The sequence below is a fragment of the Taudactylus pleione genome, unplaced genomic scaffold (genome assembly GCF_031769625.1).
Source record: "Taudactylus pleione unplaced genomic scaffold, aTauple2 ptg000550l, whole genome shotgun sequence".
Taxonomy (NCBI): domain Eukaryota; kingdom Metazoa; phylum Chordata; class Amphibia; order Anura; family Myobatrachidae; genus Taudactylus; species Taudactylus pleione.
Genome location: NW_028284952.1, coordinates 512,501 through 517,500, shown reverse-complemented (window position 1 = coordinate 517,500; position 5,000 = coordinate 512,501). Strand labels below are relative to the sequence as shown.

General features: G+C 37.5%; 2 non-coding genes and 18 pseudogenes across 2 annotated transcripts; all 20 read right to left on the bottom strand.

Annotated features, from left to right (window-relative positions):
* LOC148485108 (5S ribosomal RNA) overlaps positions 1–105 on the bottom strand; it is a 119-nt pseudogene extending 14 nt beyond the window's left edge.
* A 116-nt stretch (positions 106–221) lies between these two features.
* On the bottom strand, positions 222–340 carry LOC148485107 (5S ribosomal RNA; annotated as a pseudogene).
* Positions 341–456: 116 nt separating this feature from the next.
* On the bottom strand, positions 457–575 carry LOC148485106 (5S ribosomal RNA; annotated as a pseudogene).
* Positions 576–690: 115 nt separating this feature from the next.
* LOC148485105 (5S ribosomal RNA) lies at positions 691–809 on the bottom strand (annotated as a pseudogene).
* Positions 810–925: 116 nt separating this feature from the next.
* On the bottom strand, positions 926–1,044 carry LOC148485104 (5S ribosomal RNA; annotated as a pseudogene).
* A 116-nt stretch (positions 1,045–1,160) lies between these two features.
* Positions 1,161–1,279, bottom strand: LOC148485103 (5S ribosomal RNA; annotated as a pseudogene).
* A 117-nt stretch (positions 1,280–1,396) lies between these two features.
* On the bottom strand, positions 1,397–1,515 carry LOC148485102 (5S ribosomal RNA; annotated as a pseudogene).
* Positions 1,516–1,626: 111 nt separating this feature from the next.
* Positions 1,627–1,745, bottom strand: LOC148485101 (5S ribosomal RNA; annotated as a pseudogene).
* Positions 1,746–1,860: 115 nt separating this feature from the next.
* LOC148485100 (5S ribosomal RNA) lies at positions 1,861–1,979 on the bottom strand (annotated as a pseudogene).
* Positions 1,980–2,095: 116 nt separating this feature from the next.
* Positions 2,096–2,214, bottom strand: LOC148485099 (5S ribosomal RNA; annotated as a pseudogene).
* Positions 2,215–2,330: 116 nt separating this feature from the next.
* Positions 2,331–2,449, bottom strand: LOC148485098 (5S ribosomal RNA; annotated as a pseudogene).
* Positions 2,450–2,565: 116 nt separating this feature from the next.
* LOC148485097 (5S ribosomal RNA) lies at positions 2,566–2,684 on the bottom strand (annotated as a pseudogene).
* Positions 2,685–2,800: 116 nt separating this feature from the next.
* Positions 2,801–2,919, bottom strand: LOC148485096 (5S ribosomal RNA; annotated as a pseudogene).
* A 115-nt stretch (positions 2,920–3,034) lies between these two features.
* LOC148485095 (5S ribosomal RNA) lies at positions 3,035–3,153 on the bottom strand (annotated as a pseudogene).
* Positions 3,154–3,269: 116 nt separating this feature from the next.
* On the bottom strand, positions 3,270–3,388 carry LOC148485094 (5S ribosomal RNA; annotated as a pseudogene).
* Positions 3,389–3,737: 349 nt separating this feature from the next.
* On the bottom strand, positions 3,738–3,856 carry LOC148485093 (5S ribosomal RNA; annotated as a pseudogene).
* Positions 3,857–3,972: 116 nt separating this feature from the next.
* On the bottom strand, positions 3,973–4,091 carry LOC148485092 (5S ribosomal RNA; annotated as a pseudogene).
* A 115-nt stretch (positions 4,092–4,206) lies between these two features.
* LOC148485091 (5S ribosomal RNA) lies at positions 4,207–4,325 on the bottom strand. Its single transcript, XR_015871747.1, has one exon. It is a non-coding gene; the product is annotated as a 5S ribosomal RNA (ribosomal RNA).
* A 341-nt stretch (positions 4,326–4,666) lies between these two features.
* LOC148485090 (5S ribosomal RNA) lies at positions 4,667–4,785 on the bottom strand. The gene has a single exon (XR_015871396.1). It is a non-coding gene; the product is annotated as a 5S ribosomal RNA (ribosomal RNA).
* A 115-nt stretch (positions 4,786–4,900) lies between these two features.
* The window catches only part of LOC148485089 (5S ribosomal RNA), a 119-nt pseudogene continuing 19 nt past the window's right edge, over positions 4,901–5,000 (bottom strand).

Here is a 5,000-nt window from a genome sequence, read left to right as displayed (position 1 = left end):
GGGATTCCTAGGTGGTCTCCCATCCAAGTACTATCCAGGCCCAACACTGCATAGCTTCCAATATCAGACGAGATTGGGCATGTCCAGTGTGGTTTGGCTGTAGGTGCGCAAAGACATTAACTTTAGACCTCTTTTACTTCTTTACTCAAGTAAATTCATTGATAAGTTGAAAAAATTAAATGTAAAATGTAATAGAAAAGAATGTTATGGCAGTATAAAATTACCTACAGCACCTGGTATTCCCAGGTGGTCTCCCATCCAAGTACTAACCAGGCCCAACACTGCATAGTTTCCAAGATCAGACAAGATTGGGCATGTCCAGTGTGGTTTGGCTGTAGGTGCCCAAAAGCATTAAATTTATACCGCTATTACTTCTTAACTCAAGTAAATTCATTGATAAGTTGAAAAAATTAAATGTAAAATGTAATAGAAAAGAACGTTATGGCAGTATAAAATTACCTACAGCACCTGGTATTCCCAGGTGGTCTCCCATCCAAGTACTAACCAGACCCAACACTGCATAGCTTTCAAGATCAGACGAGATTGGGCATGTCCAGTGTGGTTTGGCTGTAGGTGCTCAAAAACATTAAGTTTAGACCTCTTTTACTCCTTAACTCAAGTAAATTCAATGATAAGTTGTAAAATTAAATGTAAAATATAATAGAAAAGAATGTTATGGCAGTATAAAATTACCTACAGCTCCTGGTATTCCCAGGTGGTCTCCCATCCAAGTACTAACCAGGCCCAACACTGCATAGCTTCCAAGATCAGACAAGATTGGGCATGTCCAGTGTGGTTTGGCTGTAGGTGCACAAACGCTTTAACTTTAGACCTCTATTACTTCTTAACTCAAGTAAATTCATTAATAAGTTGAAAAAATTAAATGTAAAATGTAATAGAAAAGAATGTTATGGCAGTATAAAATTACCTACAGCACCTGGTATTCCCAGGTGGTCTCCCATCCAAGTACTAACCAGGCCCAACACTGCATAGCTTCCAAGATCAGATGAGATTGGGCATGTCCAGTGTGGTTTGGCTGTACGTGCTCAAAACCATTAATTTTAGACCTCTTTTACTTCTTAACTCAAGTAAATTCATTGATAAGTTGAAAAAATTAAATGTAAAATGTTCTAGAAAAGAATGTTATGGCAGTATAAAATTACCTACAGCACCTGGTATTCCCAGGTGGTCTCCCATCCAAGTACAAACCAGGCCAAATACTGCATAGCTTCCAAGATCAGATGAGATTGGGCATGTCCAGTGTGGTTTGACTGTAGGTGCTCAAAAACATTAACTTTAGACATCTTTTACTTCTTAACTCAAGTAAATTCATTGATAAGTTGAAAAAATTAAATGTAAAATTTAATAGAAAAAGAATGTTATGGCTATATAAAATTACCTACAGCACCAGGGATTCCTAGGTGGTCTCCCATCCAAGTAATACCCAAGCCCAACACTGCATAGCTTCCAATATCAGACGAGATTGGGCATGTCCAGTGTGGTTTGGCTGTAGGTGCTCAAAGAAATTAACTTTAGAACTCTTTTACTTCTTTACTCAAGTAAATTCATTGATAAGTTGAAAAAATTAAATGTAAAATGTAATAGACTGTTATGGCAGTATAAAATTACCTACAGCACCTGGGATTCCTAGGTGGTCTCCCATCCAAGTACTAACCAGGCCCAACACTGCATAGCTTCCAAGATCAGACGAGATTGGGCATGTCCACTGTGGTTTGGCTGTTGGTGCTCAAAAACATTAACTTTAGACCTCTTTTACTTCTTAACTCAAGTAAATTCATTGATAAGTTGAAAAATTAAATGTAAAATGTAATAGAAAAGAATGTTATGGCAGTATAAAATTACCTACAGCACCTGGTATTGCCAGGTGGTCTCCCATCCAAGTACTAACCAGGCCCAACACTGCATAGTTTCCAAGATCAGACGAGATTGGGCATGTCCAGTGTGGTTTGGCTGTAGGTGCCCAAAAGCATTAAATTTATACCGCTATTACTTCTTAACTCAAGTAAATTCATTGATAAGTTGAAAAAATGTAATGTAAAATGTAATAGAAAAGAATGTTATGGCTATATAAAATTACCTACAGCACCAGGGATTCCTAGGTGGTCTCCCTTCCAAGTACTATCCAGGCCCAACACTGCATAGCTTCCAATATCAGACGAGATTGGGCATGTCCAGTGTGGTTTGGCTGTAGGTGCGCAAAGACATTAACTTTAGACCTCTTTTACTTCTTTACTCAAGTAAATTCATTGATAAGTTGAAAAAATTAAATGTAAAATGTAATAGAAAAGAATGTTATGGCAGTATAAAATTACCTACAGCACCTGGTATTCCCAGGTGGTCTCCCATCCAAGTACTAACCAGGCCCAACACTGCATAGTTTCCAAGATCAGACAAGATTGGGCATGTCCAGTGTGGTTTGGCTGTAGGTGCCCAAAAGCATTAAATTTATACCGCTATTACTTCTTAACTCAAGTAAATTCATTGATAAGTTGAAAAAATTAAATTTAAAATGTAATAGAAAAGAATGTTATGGCAGTATAAAATTACCTACAGCACCTGGTATTCCCAGGTGGTCTCCCATCCAAGTACAAACCAGGCCAAACACTGCATAGCTTCCAAGATCAGATGAGATTGTGCATGTCCAGTGTGGTTTGACTGTAGGTGCTCAAAAACATTAACTTTAGACATCTTTTACTTCTTAACTCAAGTAAATTCATTGATAAATTGAAAAAATGTAATGTAAAATGTAATAGAAAAGAATGTTATGGCTATATAAAATTACCTACAGCACCTGGTATTCCCAGGTGGTCTCCCATCCAAGTACAAACCAGGCCCAACACTGCATAGCTTCCAAGATCAGACGAGATTGGGCATGTCCAGTGTGGTTTGGCTGTAGGTGCTAAAAGCATTAACTTTAGACCTCTTTTACTTCTTAACTCAAGTAAATTCATTGATAAGTTGAAAAAATTAAATGTAAAATGTAATAGAAAAGAATGTTATGGCAGTATAAAATTACCTACAGCACCTGGTATTTCCAGGGGGTCTCCCATCCAAGTACTGACCATGCCCAACACTGCATAGCTTCCAAGATCAAACGACATTGGCCATGTCCAGTGTGGTTTGGCTATAGGTGCTCAAAAATATTAACTTTATACCTCTTTTACTTCTTAACTCAAGTAAATTCATTGCTAAGTTGAAAAAATGTAATGTAAAATGTAATAGAAAAGAATGTCATGGCTATATAAAATTACCTCCAGCACCTGGTATTCCCAGGTGTTCTCCCATCCAAGTACTAACCAGGCCCAACACTGAATAGCTTTCAAGATCAGACGAGATTGGGCATGTCCAGTGTGGTTTGGCAATAGGTGCTAAAAGCCTTAACTTTAGACCTCTTTTACTTCTTAACTCAAGTAAATTCATTGATAAGTTGAAAAAATTATATGTAAAATGTAATAGAAAAGAATGTTATGGCAGTATAAAACTACCTACTGCACCTGGTTTTCCCAGGTGGTCTCCCATCCAAGTACTGACCATTCCCAACACTGCATAGCTTCCAAGATCAAACGACATTGGCCATGTCCAGTGTGGTTTGGCTATAGGTGCTGAAAAATATTAACTTTAGACCTCTTTTACTTCTTAACTCAAGTAAATTCATTTATAATTGAAAAAATGTAATGTAAAATGTAATAGAAAAGAATGTTATGGCTATATAAAATTACCTACAGCACCTGGTATTCCCAGGTGGTCTCCCATCCAAGTACTAACCAGGCCCAACACTGCATAGCTTCCAAGATCAGATGAGATTGGGCATGTCCAGTGTGGTTTGGATGTAGGTGCTCAAAAACATTAACTTTAGACCTCTATTACTTCTTAACTCAAGTAAATTCATTGATAAGTTGAAAAAATTAAATTTAAAATGTAATAGAAAAGAATGTTATGGCAGTATAAAATTACCTACAGCATCTGGTAATCCCTGGTGGTCTCCCATCCAAGTACTAACCAGGCCCAACACTGCATAGCTTCCAAGTTCAGACGAGATTGGGCATGTCCAGTGTGGATTGGCTGTAGGTGCTCAAAAACATTAACTTTAGACCTCTTTTACTTCTTAACTCAAGTAAATTCAATGATAAGTTGAAAAATGAAATGTAAAATGTAATAGAAAAGAATGTTATGGCAGTATAAAATTACCTACAGCACCTGGTATTCCCAGGTGGTCTCCCATCCAAGTACTAACCAGGCCCAACACTGCATAGCTTCCAAGATCAGACGAGATTGGGCATGTCCAGTGTGGTTTGGCTGTAGGTGCTCAAAAACATTAACTTTAGACCTCTTTTACTTCTTTACTCAAGTAAATTCATTGATAAGTTGAAAAAATTAAATGTAAAATGTAATAGATAAGAATGTTATGGCAGTATAAAATTACCTACTGCACCTGGTTTTCCAAGGTGGTCTCCCATCCAAGTACTGACCATTCCCAACACTGCATAGCTTCCAAGATCAAACGACATTGGCTATGTCCAGTGTGGTTTGCCTATAGGTCCTGAAAAATATTAACTTTAGACCTCTTTTACTTCTTAACTCAAGTAAATTCATTGCTAAGTTGAAAAAATGCAATGTAAAATGTAATGTTATGGCTATATAAAATTACCTACAGCACCTGGTATTCCCAGGTGGTCTCCCATCCAAGTACTAACCAGGCCCAACACTGCATAGCTTCCAAGATCAGATGAGATTGGGCATGTCCAGTGTGGTTTGGCTGTAGGTGCTAAAAGCTTTAACTTTAGACATCTTTTACTTCTTAACTCAAGTAAATTCATTGATAAGTTGAAAAAATTAAATGAAAAATGTAATAGAAAAGAATGTTATGGCAGTATAAAATTACCTACAGCACCTGGTATTCCCAGGTGGTCTCCCATCCAAGTACTGACCATGCCCAACACTGCATAGCTTCCAAGATCAAACGACATTGGCCATGTCCA